At 36.0% G+C, this 25981-nt stretch overlaps 1 protein-coding gene across 1 annotated transcript in view; it reads right to left on the bottom strand.

The window, feature by feature from the left end:
• The window catches only part of LOC135224779 (protein piccolo-like), an 819328-nt gene extending 794688 nt beyond the window's left edge, over positions 1 to 24640 (bottom strand). The window contains 1 exon segment of the mRNA XM_064264104.1: positions 24513 to 24640. The gene's annotated coding sequence lies outside the window, so the exon portion shown is untranslated.
• Positions 24641 to 25981: the final 1341 nt, after the last annotated feature.

Below are 25981 nucleotides of genomic sequence, written 5' to 3'. Positions count from 1 at the left end.
TGCTATGATCAGTTGTGCCTCACGTAAAGGGTTGTGTAGACCGAAAGATCTTGCCAATTATCGTCTTTTCATTTTCCTCCGCGGCATCACATATATATATAATATATATATATATAGATATATATATATATATATATATATATATATATATGTGTGTGTGTGTGTGTGTGTGTGTGTGTGTGTGTGTGTGTGTGCGCGCGCACTTGCCTATATCTGTAAGTAAAATTTAAAACCAAGCAATCACACAATCTTATGGTTTTCTGAAGCTCAATCTTTTGACATTTAAGAAAACCATTCCTTTACGTCAGCAGCAGAATACTTGTCGTCATAAAAGCGTTCGTGCTATTAGCTAAATGGGGTCAATTGAAAGCTACATAAAAGGTTATACAATCCAATAACCCCAAGTTTTTCAAAGCAAGCCAATTGGCAGGAAAAAAAATATAATCTCTTGTTCGACTAAAACATTTTGGAAAAATTACTAAATGAATTATCCGCAAAATATGAAAAAGGATTAAACCATGTCTCTATCGAAAAGGAAAGATCAACAAAACAATGGAAAAAGAATGAAGAGGAAAAAAAATATAATAAAAAGGAACAGAGATGAAAGAATGGGACTTCACTATCCCATATAATCCCATTTATGATAAAGTGTTATAGGCTCTTGTAAAACAGGAGCATAAAAAGGATTAAATGCAGGATGGAGTAACCTCGCGGTGTTACTGGTTTGCGAATGCAGTATATGCGTGAATTATTACTCACGATATATTACTCAAAAATATCTTGAGAGAAAATCACGAGATCTGTTGCTAATCCGGATACAGAATTCGTATTTGTCACGGAAACGTAACGATAGGAATTTTATTTATAAACTTGACAAAATAGGACTAAAACAGCCATTCTTGGCCAGGAGCTTAATTATTGTCACTCTATTCCTACAGCAAAACAACTGATGTGCTCCACATAAGAAATTAATTATTGTTCATAATTGTTGAGTAAGTGTACAAACATTACTCATAAAGACGTGAGGAACACACAACACACACAAATATATATATATATATATATATATATATATATATATATATATATATATATATATATATATATATATATAGGTATATATATAGGGTATATATATATATATATATATATATATATAAATATATATATATATATATATATATATATATATATATATATAGTATATATATATATACAATATATATATATATATATATATATATATATATATATATATATATATGTATATATATATATATATATATATATATATATATATATGTGTGTGTGTGTGTGTGTGTGTAAGTTATATATACAAGTATCCAAATAAATACTTATCCTAAAATCTGGGTAGATAAATACCCTTTCCCTTATATACTTTTGGGATTTTGGATAATTAATCCAATGTCCATTCCGAACTTTTATTTCACGGGGTTATACGGTATTCAGGAAAGTTCCACTTAGCCATCGTCGGCAATTAAGATTTCAAGGCCCCTACAGAGTCACTCTTATGTCAAGTAAGTTTTACTCAGATTAAAGTCTTATTTAGACTATCTTTTATTTTGAGAGAGAGAGAGAGAGAGAGAGAGAGAGAGAGAGAGAGAGAGAGAGAGAGAGAGAGAGAGGCAACAAGAATGAAAAGAATTGGAAATTCTACTGCCTGATCATCCAGTGGATTAAACCACACAGGTGACGTAAAGAAGACTGGAGAAAGACTGAAAGTCAATTCTTTTGAAGGCTTTGAGGGCACTGACCCAGAAAATTACTTCAATCAAACTGCAGTTAAGAGTTGTATCTGTCACACCCACACACACACACAAAGAGGAGATTGGTGATACGTTAAAACGAAAAAAATGCTACATAAGTACATATATAATCCTAACCACACTTCCTACCACCACCTCAATTTCATCTTAGAAGGGGTGGCTCCAGTAATTGGTAGCTCCCCTTCTGTTCCTGGAAACTGTTTTGGGATGAGGTTGCTACCCATACACCCTTCTCAAACCTGACTGGGAATCATCAATCTACTGATTACCAGGTACAAAATATACTGCTTAGATCAACATAGGCACAATGGCAATTGGCCACACGTGATACAGTCTCTGAGTCTCTGGGTTTTCTGTGACCTGTTAATGGGCTGAGTGCCATAACAACTATCTAGTACATAACTGCAAATGAATCATAAATGCAAAAGCTTATATAATCCAGGAACATCGACAAACCTCTACATAGTATTCTTTTGCGAATGAAGAACTTCTTCAATTTGCCTCATTCTCCGCGTATTATTATTATTATTATTATTATTATTATTATTATTATTATTATTATTATTATTATTGGAAAAGTAAATCCACAATAATATATCTGTTTGATTTTGTTATTTAAAATACAAAGCAGAAAGCTTTCGATGACCTGCACGGTCCTCCTTGTCAATCTGACTATAATTACACACAGTGACAATACAAAAACTTTGTTTTTTGACTAGTTTACAAATAGGTTGTTTGAAGATGGGTAGTTGGCTCTTCACGTTATCCCCTCATTCTCCAACGGCAAACCTGCGAATCGCCTAGATCTTCGAAGTGGCGGTTCGGCTCTTGAATCACTAGGTCTGTTGTCCATAGCGGCTTGGGCGCCTGCAACAAGGGGCACTGGCAGTATCAGAGGTCGCTAGATTATTGATGTTATCATTATGCAAGCTCTCCCTATTATAATCTCTTATAAGATGACAGCCAATTATTTAATTCAAAATAAAATCTTCCTGTGTAAAAGGCTTTATTGCCTTTCATAGAGAGACCCCTGTTTGCCGTTGAAGAATGAGGGGATAACGTGAAAAGCCAACTACCCATCTTCAAACAACCTATTTGTACACTAATCAAAAAACAAAGTTTTTGTACAGTCACTGTGTGTAATTATAGTCAGATTGACAAGGAGGACCATGCAGGTAATCGAAAGCTTTCTGCTTTGTATTTTAAATAACAAAATCAAACAGACATATTATTGTAGATTTACTTTTCCATTATATTGACTCTTGTAATCATAAGTTTTCTTTGAATTATTATTATTATTATTTTTCTTTTTTTTTTGTTGCTCTATCACAGTCCTCCAATTCGACTGGGTGGTATTTATAGTGTGGGGTTCCGGGTTGCAATCCTGCCTTCTTAGGAGTCCTCACTTTTCTTACTATGTGTGCCGTTTCTAGGATCACACTCTTCTACATGAGTCCTGGAGCTACTTCAGCCTCTAGTTTTTCTAGATTCCTTTTCAGGGATCTTGGGATCGTGCCTAGTGCTCCTATGATTATGGGTACGATTTCTACTGGCATATCCCATATCCTTATTTCTATTTTCAGATCTTGATACTTATCCATTTTTTCCCTCTCTTTCGCTTCAACTCTGGTGTCCCATGGTATTGCGACATCAATGAGTGATACTTTCTTCTTGACTTTGTCAATCAACGTCACGTCTGGTCTGTTTGCACGTATCACCCTATCCGTTCTGATACCATAGTCCCAGAGGATCTTTGCCTGATCGTTTTCTATCACTCCCTCAGGTTGGTGCTCGTACCACTTATTACTGCAAGGTAGTTGATGTTTCTTGCACAGGCTCCAGTGGAGGGCTTTTGCCACTGAATCATGCCTCTTTTTGTACTGGTTCTGTGCAAGTGCCGGGCATTCGCTTGCTATGTGGTTTATGGTTTCATTTTTCGTATTGCACTTCCTACATGTTATTTCCGTCTATCGTTCTTTGAACATATCTGGTTCTTAGGGCCTGATCTTGTGCCGCTGTTATTATTCCTTCAGTTTCCTTCTTTAGCTCTCCCCTCTGTAGCCATTGCCATGTGTCATCGCTGGCTAGTTCTTTAGTCTGTCTCATTTATTGTCCGTGCATTGGTTTGTTGTGCCAGTCCTCTGTTCTGTCTGTCATTCTCCTGTCTCTGTATATTTCTGGGTCTACTTTTATTAGTCCTTCCTCCCATGCAATCTTTAGCCACTCGTCTTCACTGGTTTTCAGATATTGCCCCACCCAGTGGCTCTTATTCTCGATGTTGACGCAGTCCTCTATACTTAGTAGTCCCTCTCCCTCCTTCCTTTCGTGTTATGTATAGTCTGTCCGTATTTGCTCTTGGGTGTAGTGCTTTGTGTATTGTCATATGTTTCCTGGTTTTCTGATCTATGCTGCGGAGTTCTGCCTTCGTCCATTCCACTATTCCTGTGCTGTATCTGATTACTTGCACTGCCCATGTGTTTATGGCTTTTATCATATTTCCGGCGTTGAGTTTTGACTTGAGTATCGCCTTGAGTCTCTGCATATATTCTTTCCTGATCGTGTCCTTCATCTCTTGGTGTTTTATATCCCCTCCTTCCATTATTCCCAGGTATTTGTACCCTGTCTCATCTATGTGTTTGATGTTGCTTCCATCTGGTAGCTTTATCCCTTCAGTTCTCGTTACTTTGCCTTTTTGTATGTTGACTAAGGCGTATTTTTCTATTCCAAACTCCATCCTGATGTCCCCAGATACAATCCTTACAGTCTGGATTAGGGTATCTATTTCCTTGATGCTCTTACCATACACCTTGATGTCGTCCATGAACATCAGATGGTTGATTCTGTAGCCTCTTTTCTTGAGTTGGTACCCGGCATACATCTTCTGTAGTACTTTTGTCATGGGAATCATGGTTACTACGAAGAGCAGTGGGGACAGTGAGTCGCCCTGGAAGATCCCTCTCCTGATATTATTCCAGAGCTTGTAAGTATTGTATTCCAGTTGCGCAATGTATTTTTGAGGAAGCTGATGGTGTTTTCCTCTGACCCATATATTTTCAGGCATTCTATTAGCCATGTGTGTGGTATCATGTCGAAGGCTTTCTTATAGTCTATCCATGCCATGCTTAGGTTGGTTTTCCTTCTCCTACTGTTCTTCATTACCATTTTGTCTATCAGGAGCTGGTCTTTTGTGCCCCTACACTTCCTTCTGCAGCCTTTCTGTTGGCGGGGGATGGTGTTTGTCTCCTCTAGATAGTTGTATAGCCTTTCACTGATGATACCTGTTAGTAACTTCCACATTATTGGTAGGCAGGTGATTGGCCTGTAGTTACTGGCTATATTTCCCTTACTCTTGTCTTTTTGTACTAAGGATGTTCTTCCTGTGGTCATCCATTTGGGTGCATGGTGATTTGAGATACAATGCTGGAGTTGTTCTGCTATTCGTGGGTGTAGGGCCTTGAAGTTTTTGAGCCGGTATCCATGGACTTCATCGGGACCTGGGGCTTTCCAGTTTGGCATTTTCTTTAGTTGGTGTTTGACTGTGTCTGTCGTGATCTCTGTGAATCTTTGTTTTATTCTCCCTGTTTCTTCTTCCTTGACTTCCTGGAGCCATGTTGCATATTTGTTTGTGTGATACCGGATTGCTCCATATGTTTTCCCAGAGTCTCTTACTTGGTTCGGCTTGAGGAATTTCTGGGTGGTTTGTCTTTCCCTTCCCTCTTAGTTGGCTGTATTTCTGGTTGGTTCCGAATAGTTTGTTCTGTTGGTATCCCTTATTCCTGTTCATGTACCGTTGGATCTTATGTGCTTTGGCCTTAAGCCTCTATTTTACATCTTCTATTGTGTTGTTTAGTTCCCTCTCTTGTACTTTGTATTTCTCATTGAGCTCCTCCCTTGTTTTCTAGCTTCTTAGCCGTTTTTTTCTGTCATCTCATTCAGTTTACTCAAGTCAGATCTCATCACCATGATTTGCTTTTCCAGGCGCCTTTTCCAAGGAGGTTGCTGTTTTGGTTTCTGTTGGGTTGGTTGTGCTGGTGGTGTTTGTGTTCGAATCCCCATCAGTTCTGGTACTCATCTTGCTCCTGCATATGCCAAGTTATTTGTTTCTGTGATACTGGTGGTGTGTATTATGCCCATTATTTCATTGACCTCACTTGTTTTCTCTCTTAATTTCTTGGTGTTGTAGGCTTTCATGGAGGGGATCTTTGTTCTCTCTGTTTCTGGCTCCATCCATTGTCTAATCTTTTCTACCCATTCCGTCCTCTCTGTTACTTCGTCGGTGTTTCTTCATGTGTCGTTGTTTGATACCTCATCCTCCCTGTCGTCGTCTGTGGCATCGTCTCTCAGTTCGTCTTCGTGTAATTCGTTGTCGTGTGACATTTCCCTTTCCAGTTCTTCTCTTTCTGTTGGGGAGAGCTAGTTCTTTTTCTTTATGTTCCTTACTTGGTCTGCCAGCCTCTGCTCTGTTTGGGGGGGTGTTATTCCTCTTATTCCAGATGTTGACCAATCTTCTTCTATATCCTCTCTCTGTCGGGTTGCTTCTGATGTAGCATCTCCATATTTCCTTATTTTCTTCTCTTGTCCATTTCTTCCTTTTTGCTTCTGTAGCTCCAATCTCAGGCTGTTGATTACTGTCGTTGTGGTGATCAGTTGCTGGATGACGACCTCCAAGTACCTGACCGTCTTCCCCTTCAATTGGGTTGAATACCTGGTTGCCGGACGAAGCTCCTCTGTTGCCAGAGGTTCCATTTACGTCGTTGTCGTTTATTCCTTCATTTCTTTCCATCATTGCTGAGTTTTGCTATTTAACCCATAGCTGGACCCTACCCCATCAGGGATAGGTACTCATTTACAGCTGAGTAGACTGAGGAAATTATGGTAAAGATGGTAAAGATCCTTTCGGGTAGAAGACCCTCTTTAAACATGTACTGTTAAAAGATATTGCTGCATCAGCCGAATTGATTTTGTAGAGACTTTTCTATCTTCCTTTTGACAGCTTTCTCTTGGGTACTATAACTGACAAGTAATGGGCCAATACTAGTTATACTGGGATAATGAAATATGGAAAGTAATGTCTAAAGAGTTTACTTATAAAACTACTACAATGCAATTATTCTTATTATAAAAACGATTTCAATCGAGCAAAATCACAGCAAAGGATCAGAATACAAAGATGGTGCTTGTGGGATCTACTCCATATATAGTTGTAGGTCAGTGGGGAGTTGTTTGTTTGTATGGTGCTTTTACGTTGCATGGAACCAGTGGTTATTCACCAACGGGACCAACCGCTTTATGTGACTTACGAACCACGTCGAGAGTGAACTTCTATCACCAGAAATACACATCTCTCGCTCCTCAATGGAATGGCCGAGAATCGAACCGTGACCACCGAGGTGGGACGCCAACATCATACTAACCACGCCACTGAGGCACTCAGTAGGGGGTTGGTCGCCTGCTGAATTATTATTGGTTGTTGGCCTGGTTCTTGTCCCTTATTGGCTAGAGGGATTTTCATTCAAGCCACTTCCTCAATGCTTGTGGTCTTGGTGTTGCAGCCGTGTGGACCTTCAAGGTAATGTTTGGCGTTCCGCGTGGCAGGGCGGGGCGTGACGTAGTGTAACGTTACCGCTGCTCAAATTTTGATTGGCTGGCGCGCTGAACTCTTCGGTGACGTCACTGCAGCCTGGTTTTTCATTGGGTACAGGGCCGATCGTCTCATCTTATCTCGTCTGGTATTTCTGCATTGTTGTTTCTATTCAGGCTGGTATAATCGTTAAGAGTATTTCTTCCCCCTCTGACCTACCACTATAGTATATGATGTAGATCACATAAGCACCATTATTCTATTCTGCTCCTTCGTTGTGATCATGCTCGAAAGAAGCGTTAGCATTAGTGCTTTAGTTTTATATGTAAACTCTAAGGGCATTAAGCTTAACATTTCACTACACTATTATATCTTTAGGTTATTCACAGCATCCTGGCATCTGAAGTTGCAAACTGGTCAGTGTCTCTGAAACGTCATATAGTAAGCATCTCCCCTCTGACCTCTACAGACAGTAATGTCTTTCAAATGTTACAACTTTCATTGCACCTCAGTGTTACCCGAAGAGAAGTAGTGTTTCTCAATTTCATCACTGAACATCGTCTAGCCAATAATTTAAAGATTTTAATGATATGAATTATGTGCTTCAGTAAACTTAATGCTATACTATGTATCGTGAAATAAACATGAAATTTTAGGATAAAATATATTCTTTCATTACTTGCATGACATCACAGTGCAATCATCACGTATCGTCTTGTGTTTCCTACAGTATCGTAGATTAAATGTCATGGATGATAATGCTACCAAAACATTTTGGTAGGGCTTTCAATATGAAAATAGCAACCAAAAGATTAAGAGTTTGTAATGGGCACTGGATATATGTGATAGTTAAAATTAGGTCGATAACGAGTGATAGGTAGTTAGATGCAATTTATAAACAGTGAATTCCTCGGGACGTTCAAACGAGACAAAAGTTATAACATTACCGATCGCATTGGCGAGATCGCGGGCGCGCAAATGCCCTGGCTAGCCAAAAATCACATTATTGTGACATCAGAAAAATGCATGTGAGTGTGTGCACGAAGTCATGCATCAAAGAGGGTATGTTTGTGGATATCCAGAACATCGCATGTGTACTTCAGTGCGTGAAATAGGACGTGTGCAGGAGACACGAGAAAGCACCTACATCAGAGTAGAATAGCGTGCATACGTTAGTGTGTTCATTAGCATTCATATGTCCGTTGGAGCAAATGAATGGAATATAATCTCTAGTGTGGTAATTAATGGGGCAATTATACGACAGACGATCATAGCGATATCAGTGTGAAACAAGCTCAGAAGAGGCACTTGGAAATCTAACTGATATAGTAAAGTGGAAGAGAAAAAGACGTTGAAACTGTGAACAATGTGAGGGTACTTGAAGTCCAGGAAAACACTTAAGTTGGTTTATGGGACATTTATTCATTCTCTTTACTTATGCATTTCAGTGTCTGATAATTGTGGTTTCTTTTACAAATGGATTCGGTTTGCCGCTACATGAATTCTCTATGGACCTTTATTTGAAAAATACCGACGGGTTCATTTGACAGCGAGGATAGCGTGGGACAATCTAATAATGGCGACTTAATGATTTTTGGGGGGATTTTAGATTCATTTCCTTCAACTTTCATGTTGCCTATTTTGGGGAAATAAAGGCATTATTTTGTCTCTCAAGAGTTTGAATTAGAACCTAGATTCAACAACTGATTTCAGCTACGCAGAGAGGGCAGGCAATGGAAGCATCGAAGGTAGGTCACGTTACCAGTTAGGAATTCTCTCCTTAGTTAAATTCACGCCCTGGACATATGAGCAGTCGATGATGTCATCATGCAATCACGACCCCTCGACTGAAGTATTCTTATGGGGGGAAAAAGAAAAATAAGATGCCATTATCGTCACTATCATTATCACTATCACACTCTCTCATATCCGATAGTGGAAATCTCTTCATGACAAAAATCTTAATATATATAATAAAAAGGAATAATGAGAGTGATATAGGAGGAAAGATTGTAGCGACAGAAAAACCAATGGGAAAAATCAAAGGTATCAATATCTCTCCAAGTAACGATGATGACATCACCGACTGATCACGTGACCAGGGCTTAACTACAGAAAGATGAGAGAGGAGAGAGAGAGAGAGAGAGAGAGAGAGAGAGAGAGAGAGAGAGAGAGACTAACATTCTCGATATTTTGGTTGTTATTTTCAAATTGATAGCCCTACCTATAATTTTTTGGTAGCATTGTCATCCATGACATTTAAGCTACGATACTGTAGGAGACACATGATGATAAATTACGAATGCACTGCAATGTCATGCAAGTAATGAAAGAATATATTTTATCTTAAAACTTCATATTTATTTCACAATACATAGTTTAGCATTAAGTTTACTGAAGCACATAATTCATATATTGTAAAAATCTCAAAATAGTTGGCTTGACGATGTTTAGTGATGAATTTGAGAAACACGACTTTTCTTCGGGTAACAATGAGGTATATTAAAAGTTACAACGTTTGAAAGACATGACTGTCGTTAGAGGTCGGAGCGCAGATGCTCACTATATGACGTTTTGAGAGACAATGACCAGTTTGCAACTTTCCAGCCATGTGACTGGCTGATCAACAGCCAATCAGGGGTCGTAAGGGACAGGGATGGGCACCAGATGCAGGGGTTCTGTGCATTAATTATAGTATTGGCACGTTACTCACCAGTTGTAGTAACCAAGAGAAAGCTGTCATAAGGAAGCTAGAGAAAACTCTCTACAGAATCAACTTGGCTGATGCAGCAATATCTTTTAACAGTAACCTATTAACACTTTTGGTATTATTCAGAAGATGAACCCTATTCATATGAAACAAGGCCACAGAGGCCATTGAAATGAAATCTCAGAGTCCAAAGAATATGGTGATCATTAGGAAGAAGTGACAGGAGGTAGGGGAAAATATAGAAAAAAGAGATCACCCATTAAAAATAATTAACAAAGAAATTAATACATAAATAGTAAAAATGTAAGTAAATGATCAAATCACAATCACGAAAACACTTTATACAGACGCCATACGATCATCCTGTCTTCCATGAAGATAGAAAATAAATCTTCTTGAAGATCAGATTCCCTGTCTCCACTCAAAGACAAAGAGAATGAGAGAGCCTACCGAACTGTGATCATGCCCTGAACGTCTTAGTAATGTAAAGCACTCAAGAATCCTTTCGCTATGAAGGATACGTAGGATATTCTGAAGAGATCAATTTTATATTGTTTCCAATTCCCTTTCTCTTGAAATGGCACGTGTAGCAGTGAGTTAAAAAGAGCGAGGGAACGTCGCCCAGGGAAGGATTACGTAAGGATGAGACTCTTAGTGTGGTTGTGAAGGGAATACGATTGTACCAATTACTGTAACATGTAGAAGTTAAAAAATAAAATATACCCTACACACAAACACACACACACACACACACACACATATATATATATATATATACTATATATATATATATATATATATATATATATATATGTGTGTGTGTGTGTCTGTGTGTGTAGTGCGTTTGTGTGTAGGGTATATTTTATTTTTTACTTCTACATGTTACAGTAATTGGTACAATCGTATTCCCTTCACAACCACAAATTAACCCACGAATACTGAGATACTGACAATGTTCAAATCTGTTTTTTTTTCTTTTTTCTCTTTACCTTCTCTCCCTCGTCAATAATAACGAATCTAGCTGTCTAATGCGTCGTACACTAAGAGTCGCATCCTTACGTAATCCTTCCCTGGGGGACGTTCTCTCGCTCTTTTTAACTCACTGCTACACGTGCCATTTCAAGAGAAAGGGAATTGGAAACAATATAAAATTGATCTCTTCAGAATATCCTACGTATCCTTCATAGCGAAAGGATTCTTGAGTGTTTTACATTACTAGGACGTTCAGGGCATGGTCACCTGTTCGGTAGGCTCTCTCATTCTCTTTGTCTTTGAGTGGAGACAGGGAATCTGAATCTTACAAAAAAAGGAGTATATTATATTAATATTAAATAGAATATATAATTATAGAATATATTATATTTATTAATATATTAATTATTTTATAAGTATATATTTTAATTTACACCATTATATTTATATATTATTTATATATATATAGAATATTAATTATATAATATATGTATTATTATTAATATTTAATTTAATATTTAATAAGATATAAGATATCCCATATTATTTAGTATATTTATATAGATTATATATAATATTATTAGTTATTATATAACATTATAATTATTATTATAAATATATAGATATAGCTAAATATATATATATATATATATTATAAAGTATAATATATATATTTTATTATATATATTAATAGAGGTATATTAAGATATTTTAATATATTATAACAATAATAATTTATAATATATTATAATACGATATATATGTATATCATATAGATATATACTATATATATATCTCCTTAACATAGATATATAATATATTATATTATATTTATTTATTAGTAATAAATATAGATATATTATATATATATATATATATATGATATATATATATATATATATATATATAGTATATATATATATATAGATTATATATATCATATATAGGATATATATTATATATAATATATATATATATATATATATACATATATATGTATATTATATATATATGTATATATATATATATCATATATATATATATATATATATATATTTGTGTGTGTATCATTTATGACCAAAAACCCTTATTTAGTTTACATTTCGACCACGACAATGTCTAAAATATTTTCTTTAAAAAAAAGGCAATTGTTCACACTCCCAACAGATCCGTGAAGTTTGCAAAAAAGAAGGATTCACTGCGTGGAGAGAAGTCAAGAGAGAATATATATATATATATATATATATATATATATATTATATATATATATATATATATAAGACTTGTCATCAAAGTTTATAAGCGCCCTTTAGGAGAGAGAGAGAGAGAATTTTCCCTTATCTAGTACTGAACGTTTCTTGGAAATGTACATAAATTGCTTCGTAATTATAATTTGTATTATGATAAAGTATACTGTGAAAATTACGTAAACGATGAAAGACAATGGCATGAGTTAAAACACGCAACTTTAGTTGAAATGACATGTATGTAACGGTTTTCCAGGAGCAAAGGCCAGCTTATTAAAGACTTACTCTCTCTCCCTCTCTCTCACTCTTTCTTTTATTGTTTATTATGACTTGTTATGCTATTAGGAAACAACTTATTGCGAAATTATCCAAATCCTAAAGTATTTCTCAAGCAATAGAACATAAGCATAGGAAAAATACAAAATAAAAAAAATTCAAAATTATCTTTTTTTTGCCTAGGGAAATTTCGCAGTATTAAAAAACAAAAACAAAAAAAAAAATCAAAACCCATTTGATTACAAACGTCAGGACCCTTACAAAGTCTTCCCAGAATGTAAACTCAAATTAGAATAATTTTGAAAGGAATTTGAATTGCAAACTGGAGGCATAATTTCTGCTGGATATTTTGTTCTTATAGTGTCTAAGGTTTGGAGAGAAATGCCTTGGAAAAATTCGAGTTAGCAATTCAGCTCCCAGTGCTTCTTGTGTGTGTGTGTGTGTAATTGTAATAGCCACACTACCCTCATAACCTCTCGAATTCTTCGAGAAGTTAAAATGGCTTTGTGGCTATTGTATGTATCTGGTAAAAATTACCAGATTCTACACACACAGTTATACAAATATACATATATATATGTATATATATATATATATATATATATACATATATACACACACATATATTTGTGTGTGTGTGTGTGTGTGTGTGTGTAAGGAACTTCTTCCCAGTTGCTGACAGACCCGTGTGGAACTTTGAATAAAAGAAAAATTCACAGAGTGGAGAGAAGTCAAGAGTGTATATGTAAAAAAATACTTTTCATCACCCTTTATAGGCGCCCTGGAAACCACAGAGAGAGAGAGAGAGAGAGAGAGAGAGAGAGAGAGAGAGAGAGAGAGAGAGAGAATTCTACCTTATTCTGTTTTCTTGAGAAATCACAAAGAGGAGATAAAACCTTAACGTTTAAAGCAAAATGTTTTATTAACGGAGAGAGAGAGAGAGAGAGAGAGAGAGAGAGAGAGAGAGAGAGAGAGAGAGAGAATTCTACCTTATTCTGTTTTCCTGAGTAATCACAAAGAGGAGGTAAAACCTTACCGTTTAAAGGAAATTTTTTTATCGTTTAGAGAGACATTTGTGGGAAATTAAATAAAACACCCGTGTAAAGTCAGAACGATTTTCCACTCCATTTCACAGGATTGAGAGAGAGAGAGAGAGAGAGAGAGAGAGAGAGAGAGAGCAGAGAGATTCTTTATTTAATTTTTGTGAGAAATAAAAAAAAAACTACCCGTATAAAGTCAGAACAATTTTCCTCTCTATTTCAAAGGATTGAGAGAGAGAGAGAGAGAGAGAGAGAGAGAGAGAGAGAGAGAGAGAGAGACTTCAACAACATTTTCCTCCGTTTTCTGTTCCTGACATCTTCATCATCCGCAGCTCCTGGTGCCATCCGCCATAAAGACGTTGCAAGCGACTGAATACTTGCAAGTACAAAAGAGATCAGAATTCCGACTCAATGAACTGGAATGCAGGCCATTTTGAATTAGCCTCAACAATAAATACAAGATTTGACGACCAAACGACCTCTGTTGCAACTTGGGGTGACGCAACAACATGTCAGACAATAACATTCCCATTACTCACCACAAACTTAACTTGTTCCGAACTTGAGGGCATCGTCCATTACACGAACACCTTCGTGGTCGACGCCGTATCTCCCATCACAATAAATAAAAATCTAAATTGATAGAACTTCCATCAAAATACCTCAAAATCTAAAGTGATAGAACTCCCATCAAAATCTAAAGTGATAGAATTCCCATCAAAAAACATCAAAATCTAAAGTGACAGCATTCCCATGAAAATACATGTAAATCCAAATTGGTAGAACTCCCATCAAAACACATCCATATCTAAATTGACAGAACCCCCATAAAATACATCAAAATATTGATTTATAGAACTCCCATCAAAATGCAACAAAATCTGCATTGATAGAACCTCCCATCAAAATCTGAAGTGACAAAAGACTGAAATGTATATAAAATCCAAGGATTTACAAGGGTGCGATTTAATGGAGAATTCGCTTCGGCTATCTCGGCGAAAGGGCTTAGTCGTTATCACTTCTAAACAGGTCTGAGGACTAATAACACGTCCACCCACAATACCTGTCATAGTTAATGACCTGTTACGCTATTGATTGCAGGTAGTTTGTTTGTAAAAGGTGGCTCTCGGCGGTAGACTGATCGATGTGTAATCTCCCCCGTAACTGCTGGTCCGATCTTGGAACTTTCAAAGATAGGAAGTGGCTCTCTCTCACTCTCTCTTGTATCTGCCCAAACTTTAACAAATAATATCAACACACAACCACATACTAGTTCATTTAACTGACTTTCTCTTCAGCACAAACCAGCGAATCAAGAAATAAAGAGAATCTGGAACACCTACTATATGGCATCATCACACGCATCAGGCTATTATTATTACTCGTATTAATTTAGAACATCCACGTATGAGAAACTAATAACATAAGGACCTTTAACTTCTCCCCCAGGCCTCTGATGTATAGAACTTCCGAATGAGCAGGGGGAGAGAGTAAGTTTTTCCTAAGTTACCCATAAAACTCTGTCTCGAGCACACTTGGAGCAAGGGATAACTAGGCCAGAGGCCCTGAACAGTACAGGACACAAAGAAGAAATCAAATATCTAGAAGAGAACGTATTTAATTACAATATCATTACCGGAAGCGTAGCAAATTGAATAACATAACGTATTTTTTGTGTTTATATTTCGGTGTTGGGTAGGGGGCGTGTTGGGGCGTGCTCACTCTTACCATTGCATAGATTAAAATTCTTTTATATTCACCAAAAACAAGGAAAGAATTTCTGGGTGTTGTATTTTTAAAGAATTGGAAGCTTACGCCACTCATGAAGATCATGACAGGGGGGTTGTCCTTGCTCACTAGTGCGGACAGCAAGCAGAACTGTGATCTCTGGACTGGGAGCTGAAGATACATGTGTAGAAATTTGAGAATTATCTCCATCACTGAAACCCAAGTTTACTTCAAATGAAGCTCCTGCTGATGGTTCTTCTTTCATTTGCTAATCAGCAGCAATTGAGCTGACGTCCAGAGTTGGATGTGAATCAACTGAATGACTACATAGTGGGTCTGGAACTTCTGGTCTACGTCTTGAATCATCAGTGTTCTCGAAGTGATACTGATACCAAAGTAGCTGAGTTTTAGGTGACTCGTCACATTTTTCTGCAAACTTCATAATTTTCCCTTTGTCTTGACTTTTAGCAAGAGGAACCTTGCGATCAGAAACTACAGTTTCGTTGCATTTGGAGCAAGTGACACGTCGGTGCCAAGGTCACATTCTGTCTCCATGGATGTCAGCCATAATGCAAAACGACACGTAATATTCACTAAGCACTGTTTACCACTGTGATGTAGGTTTCTGTATCTGAACTCTGCTGGCTCAGGACGTGAAAATTTGCACTGTTTTCTAATATCCCACTTTTCACCGCCTAACGCATCATCTGAAGTGAAAACCATGAAATAACGTAATCAATGTATGAACAGCGAATTGCGCTAAACAGGGTTCCCACCGCCTCTGGAAGGTTGGAAAAAAATTAAGTTAAGAAAAGTCAGGGGTTTTGTTTTTTAATATCATGAAAAAGACGGAGAATTTTTTGGTGAAAACTGAAGTTTACGATAAGGTACTTTTTTCATGATTTTGTTCCTTGTGTTTGAGGTAAGATTAATTGTGAACTGAATGGCTATCATGCTCTAGCAGTTTCCTTCCTTTGTTCATCGAATCCTCAGTAAAATTACGCTTAAACACTTTCTTTGTTCATCGAATCATCAGTAATATTACACTTATAAATTTTCTTTGTTCATCGAATCATCAGTAAACTTACGCTTAAACACTTCCTTTGTTCATTAAATCATCAGTAAAATTACGCTTAAACACTTTCTTTGTTCATCGAATCATCAGTAAAATTACGCTTAAACGCTTTCTTTGTTCATCGAATCATCAATAAAATTACGCTCAAACACTTTGTTCATCGAATCATCAGTAATATTACACTTAAAAATTTTCTTTGTTCATCGAATCATCAGTAAAGTTACGCTTAAAAATTTTCTTTGTCAAAATTCCTGGAAAAATGTGGGAAAAGTTTTACAGACCATGGAGTGGAAACCCTGTGTATAACATTAGCAGTCACAAAGTCCACACATTACATAAAGTGTTAACAAAAAATTAATCCATAGCTATATAAACAGCATATTACGGAGAGGACTTTACAAGAGTTTGATGCATGTGAAAACCCAGATTGGTTAAATAGGTAAATAAATAAATCAATAAATAAATATATAAATAATGTGGAGGTGCTGGGGAGCACATTTTCTTTACCTTCGTGCATGCAACCCACCATACGATTATGCTGATCGAGTGTGTCTGTCTGTCAAGTGTCGATTACAATTATGTCCTTCCTTTAGTATACCTGACACAGACAGACAGACAGACAGAATGTCAGCCACAAAGACAGACAAAGAGGCAGACACAACGGATACTCTATACTATTATGCTTCGCTGTTATAAAAACAAATAAAATAAAATGAAGACTTTTGGTCATACTAGGTATCGGTTTTCTACAAAATATTTTACATAGGCTATATAGCAGAGCTGTGATGGAACATGGAAGGGTCATACTTTATAGTACCTCCATTTCGTCTCTGAGTACTTATACATTAAAATAGAAACAAATAATAACAGCATATTTGCTTTTTCATGTATCGCTAAACATGTTAATAATAACAATAATAATAATAATAATAATAATAATAATAATAATAATAATAATAATAATAATAACAAATGCTGGAAAATATAACTTATCGGTAGTATATACTTTAAAGAAATGATTGGGCATTTTGTACATTGACAATCTAATTCAATACGGTACTATTTAAAAAGGAAGAGTAAACAGTTAGTTCAATTCATAGCCACTAAATATTTGACTCAAAATTTACTCCGGGAACTCCTACGACTAATAACCTATAGCTGGTGTGACGTCATATGTTCACCAAGGGTGAAGAGGACGCGGCACGTGCGCACTGCCATCTCGGCTCATCTGGGTGATATACAAGGTGTTGGTGTGACGTCATCAAAGACGTTGCACGTGCGCACTGCCATCTCGGCACATCTGGGTGTTATACAAGCTGTGAGGGAAAATTTTAAAGCCTTCTTGTCTGTATAGAATATCCAAATACATTACTGAAGCAATAGTTTGAATATTTATCATAAGTAGCCAACGATATCAGTCATGTTGATTTTCATCGGATCAGGATTCACGAGATAGAAAAGTGGAGGTACCACATTAACCAAGATTTTTGGGGAAAATATAGTGACCAACCTCCATGTAACCCATTACAGAGACTCAAGCAAATTTAGACCCGCCAGGCCTAATGGGAAAAAGGACAAGCATGCAGCATTGGGCATTTCCCCCGGAAAAGGACATCAAATTTTATGTCGCATAAGATACGTAACATTAAACAACTAAAATTACTTGAATAAAAATATTTACTCAATTTCTGGTCATTAATGACCCAACAGTGTCAACTGTTTCCTTACCATCGCCATGGTAATGAATAAAGAAAGTAAACCACCATAAGTAAGTTTTAAGTACAAAAATATGGGTTTAGCAACCCTGCCAGTCCTCAGAGTTAACGCTTCCTGTCTCAAATGTTCGGAATTCCTGATCTAAGTACAAAAACCTAAATCGTAGCCTCTTAATGAGAAGGATGATTAATAGCCTTGTAACAATCCCTGTATCACAGGATTTAAGAAGAAAAATGGTGGACGAATCGCTCTCAACATGAATGAGAAGTGAAATTTGAGAGCACCAACGATTTCTCCTCCCAGTACTTCCCCAACACTGCTCAATGTCAAAAAAGAAAAGTCCGGATATGTGTCGCTGTTCAGCTTCCATCAAGCACGGAGCAAACTGGCAGGCTGGACGTCACTTGGGGACACGTACAGTTTATAGCCCTGCCCACTATTACGTCATTTACTAATTTACGAACGGACGGTACAGACACGACCATCCACAGCTCAGCCTGTCATCCCCGGCTGATAGTTTATCTATAATAATAATAAAAACATATAAAAAAACCGAAAAGAAGTTTTGTCTCTTGGGTTTTGAAGGGAAAAGTAAAATTTCATACATAGAAAAAAAATACTCACGGGCCGGATTTAGTCCGGGTCTGCCTTTTAAATTAATAGCCCTGCTACATTGGCTACTCTGACCGAAAATTTCTCTCTGCCATCTATCTTGGGGGGGGGGAGCAGCCCCCTGGCTCGTACGCCTATGCCCGTATATAAAACTCGTATTTATCCATCGCAGAATATAGCGACTAGTAAAAACATTAACACTCCTTATGAAGGACCATATAGGATTCTTTCTCATTTCTCTATGGAATTATTGATAATTAAGGCATAAAATGGCTGACAACACATGCTTTAAATCGCTACGTACTTTCTGACCTGCAAAGAAAATAGGTCACGGTAGTTCCTCTCTTGCCTTCAAAATAACATCAGGGCACAAAATAAAAATAAATTATTACACAGTTTATTTTCTATTTGTAAAGGTAACTTAAGAAAGGCTCTCTCTCTCTCTCTCTCTCTCTCTCTCTCTCTCTCCTGTTTGTTTTTAAAGTGTTTATTAGCCATGATATTATAATTTTATGATAATGTGCTGTAATCATTATTCTTAGAAGGCACTCAGTTATTCCTAACGATATTCAAAAGTACATATATATATATCTATATATATATATATATATATATATATATATATATATATATACATATATATACATATATACATATATAATATATATATATCTACATATATCTATATATATATATATATATATATAATATATTGTATTATAGATATATATATATATATATATATATATATATATATATATATATATATATATATACACACACATATATATATACTATATATGTATGTATTATGTATGTATATATACATATATATGTATATATATATATATATATACATATATATATATACTCAAAGCTCCTAGTTCTTTTCCAACAATAAAAAAAATAGCTTTATCCGATGCGCAGGACTTCCCCTATACTTCGATTTTATTTAAGACAATAATCCAGGTTACAAATTGAAAATAAAATTACAGTATTAGATATTTTTTTCAGCGCACACTAGCCAAAACCACGTTTTGCCAAAAGAAGGAAAGATATATATTAAATGACAAGATATTATCAGAGAAACAATAATTTAGCAATTTATTCGATTACAGAAACAATTATGTTTAAAAGATATCAGATGTAAATGAAGAGAACCTTGACATTACGACATTTAACAAAAAATACAGTCAAAATGGAAGAAACTGAAGCAATCCCTGAAATTTTTCATAATATAAAAACTGAGATAGGATATATTCTGAACCTAGGTTGAGTTGATATTTAATTCAAATGCCTGTCTGAAAAAAGGGTGAAATAAAAAATAGAGGGCATTCTCCCACATTCAAAGATACTTCTACTGCAGTCCCTACCCATGTGTGCTTCGTTTTGTAATCGTAAACAACTTAGCTCTATGCGACAAAGTATCAATAATTCATTCTGCTATATTATGAATGGGAGAGGAGATGCCGGAATAGAATCCAAACGCCATATGCCTTCGAGAGAGAGAGAGAGAGGAGAGAGAGAGAGAGAGAGAGAGAGAGAGAGAGATCAGGTGTGTCTAGGAAATTGGAGTTGTCTTTCCAAGATATTTGAACCAATTTATTTTAAGCCTATGTCAATGAGTTTATGGGAGAAAAACACTGGGTCTGTATATTCTTACGCTCACCTGAAATTCAGTTATTAGTTTTGTATACATTATACATCAGAATAATCAGTTTTATAAAATTATACAAATGCATTATACAAGTAAGTAGAATTCTTACAAATACACACAAACATTATTTATATAATATTATATATATATATTATATATATATTATATATATATATATATATATCTATATATATATATATATATAATATATATATATATATATAAATATATATATATATATATAATATATAGATATATATACATATATATATAATACTATACACTATATATTATATATATATATATATATGATACATACATACAGTATATATATATAGATATATATATATATATATATATATATATATATATTATATATCTTATGGAACTAAACTATCACCTAGCATATAAGATAAACATTTTAATGAAACTATCACCTAGCATACACAATAAATATATTAACCTACAATTATCCGTTTTCCACGAAAATGTGTCTCCTAGCTCTCCTTCACATTTAATCTTGTCTCGATCAACTTCTCCCCTTAAATAGAAAGATGGAAGATGATATCTGGTAATTGACCATTTTCATTTCTTGAGGTAAAAATTTCATCCACGATACGAACATCTGGTTTTGACACTCCGATCTTGTGCGTCAATACTTTAGGGGATAAGTAGGCATTGAAGTTGTTTCACTTCTGTTTGAGATTCTCTTGACGTTTGAAGGAAATTTATTTTGTTTACTGAAACAGATTCCGAGATTTCTAACAGTGGGTATAACCTTCAGTTTTGTTGGTGATTGGAAGTTTAAACGTAACTATTTTTGTTCTAGTTTCAACCATTTTGTGACTAAAACTAAAACATGCATTGAGACTCTCTCTCTCCCTTTAAAAAGAAAAAAAAATTGACGAGGTACGAAACGCAATTAAGGATAAATGTTAAACAGTAAAATCTTGGGGTCTCAGTAAACAATATCATTTTCGATGTATCTTCATATAAATCTAAATCAATAAAAGATTCTCATGCTATTTATTTATCGTCTTTCCTTATTCATAAATCACCACAGTTACATTTAACCTTCTCCTCTGTTATTCTATTCTTGAACCTCTGCATGAATGAAATTCATCTCATTATGTATTATGTATTATAAACGCTTTAATTTTTTTAAGAACACTAAATTTATTTTCCCCAAAGTTTACCCTGTGATTAAGCTCTCTCATTTTGACCTTCATTGCATCACTTCATCAACAAACGCCTCTTTATTAAAAATTAATATTTTTTTTCCATGTACTCTCTTCATATTTCTCTCAAAATTATGTACTGATAAATATGAAGAACCTGTTCATCCATCAGTCCTTCATTTCATAAATATCTCATCATATTAATTTCGTTTTCTCCATAAATTTCATCATTACAATCATAAATCCCTTTGACTCCTTATGAATCCTGGTTTTTAGCAGTGTTCCTTATTAATCAGTGTTTCTTATTAATAATACTTCTTTCTATTTATTAATCCTCATTTCTCTGTGCTTTGTTAATTAATTAAAGCTTGTTAAAGATGGCTATCAGCGTTACCAGAATCTGGTGAGATCTCTACATATATGGAAAAATCTTCTTGTTTTATCACTTTACTGAATTGTTTATTCTGGCTGCAGGCTATTCAAAAAGTAAGGATTACAAAGTTTTCTAAATACTTTGAAAGCTAAAATTCACTTCTTTGCTCATGAATTTTCACTCGTAACCGGAAGCAAGAATAAAAAAGAAAAAAAAAGACGCACGCAAATTATTACACTTAATTACTAAGGCACGTCAACCATGATGACCTTTTCTTTTTCTTATTGTCATTTTAAGCATCTTAGTAAACGGCATAATCTTTTATAGGCAACTGTAATTTATGAAATAGAAATCACTGGCAGTGTCTTCCTCTCCGCTGTGTGCCTATCTCACTCGGCCCCGGGGCTATATCAATGCTCTAGCTTTCCCAGTCTACCTATTTTATCAGTAAAGATAAATGGCTGGAATTAAATGGCGGCTAAAATATGTGATCAACATATAGGCCTACACTGGTGTATATACTGTATATTCTATAATGAAGTTTTATCGTCGATGATCATAAATGCAGTTATGCCAGATAAGCTTTTTTAAACACCAATAGCTTTTATAATTGAGACACTGTCAAGGATACTGTTGAGATTTTATACATTCAGGCCAGTCCCAAACCGGAGAAAGGTATACTGGAATACTTACTGCGCGTGTGGGTGAATCTGTCTTTGCTCTAAAATAATTCTTCAGTGGCCAGATGATTTGCATTTGCATCCTGATGCAAGAGGCAATGGGAGTTGAACTGCTAACACGAGTTTTCCAAGGCATTTCGCTCCAAAGCTAAAGACACTTAAGAACAAAATTTCTATCAGCCATTATGCCTCCAGTTTGAAATTAGAATACCGTTCAAGATTATTCTAATCTGAATCTACATTCTGGGAATACTTTCTAAAATCCTGACATTTCTAATCGAATGGGCTTTGATTTTTTTATACTGCAAAATTCTCAAATAAAAACAAAATATATTCCCCCCAAAAAACTTATTTTATATTATTATTTATTTTTCCATTCTTATGTTCTGTTGCTTGAGAAATACTTCTGGATTTTGATAACTTGGCTATAAGTGGTTTCCTAATAACAGGAGAGATCCTCATAAAAATAGGTTGGCCGTATGCCAGCATCTCTTGCTCCTGGGAACCGTTACAAACGTGTCATTTCAACTGAAAATCCGTGAATTCAAAATCTCATACCACGGCCCTTCACTGTATACTTAATTTGTACATTGTAGTTTATCATAATACAAATTATAACTACAAAATTATTTTGTATACGATATTTCCAAGAGATGTTTAATATTAGATAAGGGAAAAGGCTCAGTCATCACTTTCATATCTTTATTTGTTGCTATTTATTTACTGACCTCTCCATTTTAATAATAATAATAATAATAATTACTGACCTTCCTATTTTAATAATAATCATCATCATCATCATCATCAGCGTATAGCAACGTAAACTATGAAATGGATTTTTCCATGGTCTACATAAAAGCTATCGATTCACCACCTCATATAAAGGCAATAACTAATTTGAAGACAACACCATGGAATTACCTTAACGATATTTTTAATTGTTTCCCTGAATGTATATGTCACCTATTTTAGAATGACATAACCCCCTTTACGTAAAACTCTTCTTCGTCTAAACAATGAGCAAGAAAAATAAAATTGACATCAACAGTTCATGTAATTAATTAGCTCAATAAAGCTTTTATTGCAAATACTTGTAAAATGGTCACATACTTTGCCGGTTGCGTTTAGTTTGCTTCTACAATAAATGGGAAATATAATGTCATAACATCGCTGTGATTTGGTCAATTAAATACCCCAACGTTTGGTAAAAATGATTTGATTTACATAACAACGATTACGTAAAAATAGTGTGTATAGTATTCCACAGGGTAATTCGTCCTTAGCCAAATGAAATAGTCATTCTGAGTACTCACCTCAAGGACCGCCATCTGCAGTAAACGACGAGGGCCTCTGATTTCACACTAGTCAGTTAAATCCAGAGAGAGTGTTCATTTCGGCAGGGGCCCAAGATGGAATCACCACCACCTCCTTGCTCGCGAGCAGGCGCACATTACAACGAACACTTGCTTGGTTTCCGAAAGCAAAAGATCGCCCCCACCCCCCCACCCCAAAACCTAACAATAAAGTGAAAACATAGCATATAAAAAAGGAGGGAGGGAGGACAACAAGACCAGTATTGCAGAGACAAGTACTACGTGGGAACACCGTGGAGGGAGGGAGAGAGAGAGAGAGAGAGAGTCCCAGTGGCCTCATCCCACCTGTTACACGCCAACCATGTCGTCGAAGTCAACGTAGACGACGCTAATGATGATGATGAAGATCGCGCTTAGCCAGGCATCATACAGACACACTCACTTCCAGTTGGGGCTTTCATAAAAGAATTTTGTTCTCTCTCTCTCTGCCATAGCCAATGGCCCTGTCTACTCTGTTTAGGTTCACGAGAGTGTCTGTCTCCCTTTTAGAACGAGGTGGGCACTTACGCAACTAACTTTCAGCACTACTTCACCAGAGACATTTGCAAACACGCGAAGTTAAATGGAGGGGACCCCTTTTCCGTGACGAACGACGGGGAGACCGGCGCGACTACGTGCTCCCTCCGACAACGCAGGACGCTCACTGGTCCTGCTAGTGCTGTGCTAGTTGAGTTGACTGAGGCTGCAGCTGCTGGGCTGTAACGGCGAGGTGGGAAGGAAGGAGAGTGGTAAGCAATCTGAGGACTCTCTTCTTCTTCTTCTTCGACTACTTCTACTTCATTTCTTGTATCTCTTGTAAACTGAGTCTTCGTTCTGGGTGTAGCAAAGGGCTGGGTCCAAACCTCGCAGACGGTCTTGCAAAGTTTGCTTCTTAATCACTGTTTAATCGTTTTCCTTCTTCCAAAACAGCAGTTAGGAGGGTATGACTGAAGCAGATCAGTTTGAGTGATGAAAAGTTAACTTACGTTCAACCTGGAGTATTATTCGATATTTTTGTACCTCAGATTGCTCACAGTTCAATTCGCGTTCCACTGATTAAACTTTAGGACATCTATAGAGGGAAAGGAAACTGTTGTATATATAATTGGCAGAATTTAAGAAAAATATCTCTGTTTCTCCCTGTGAAAATAAATTATTGTTGCTAATAGCTCAAGAAAATTTACGACAGGCAAACGCGAATCGTTTAGAGAGAGAGAGAGAGAGAGAGAGACGCACACTAATTACCGACATATTTCCACGCGCGCTCTCTCTCTCTCTCTAGTCTTCTTTTTTTTTCTACCAGCGTATAGCCTACTATCTGATCGAGACTCGAGGCACCCTACAGTTCTGTAATCCTCTCGCGACGGATACTGAAATGCCTCTAGGGAGTATCCAGATCACTGCCAATTGCGGCGAAGTTTTCCACAACAACCAAACGAGGCCGAGTCTTTAGGAAGCCTCGAGGCACGAAATCATTAGGAGTCGCGTGTTACGTAGGAGCGTAAGCTAGTCACTTCCTCGACAAGTTCAGCAGATGGATGTGTCGAACAAGAGGAGGTGAACTTTCTTTGAAGAAAGCTGGAGAAATGTCGAATGATGATGGTTGGGAAACGATTGAGAAAGAAAGTTTAATGATAATAATAATTTTTCCGTAGACAAATTTGTTTTTCCCACAATGGTACCTGAAGAACTGGGTTTTTTTATGGTGACTTTACAAATGGTATCAGGAATTTTCCCATTGGAAATATAGTTTTTTTTTTCTGTAACGACTATGAATATTGTTCTGTTTTGAAATACTGGGGTTCCCTGTAGTGACGTTGCAAATGATGTTATGAATTTCCCCATTGGAAAGAAAGGTTTATCTATAATGACCAAAGATTTTCGGTCTACTTTGGCCTGTTCTCTTCGCGTCAATCTCCGAAATGCTAGTACTAAACATGGCGGAAGCTCAATGGGACGCTGTGTTTAGTACTAGCCCTCGGGGATCAAAGGATTTT

This window comes from Macrobrachium nipponense, chromosome 12 (genome assembly GCF_015104395.2).
Source record: "Macrobrachium nipponense isolate FS-2020 chromosome 12, ASM1510439v2, whole genome shotgun sequence".
Lineage (NCBI taxonomy): Eukaryota > Metazoa > Arthropoda > Malacostraca > Decapoda > Palaemonidae > Macrobrachium > Macrobrachium nipponense.
The sequence above is the reverse complement of the archived record's forward strand: the minus strand, read 5'-3'. Positions and strand labels throughout refer to the sequence as shown.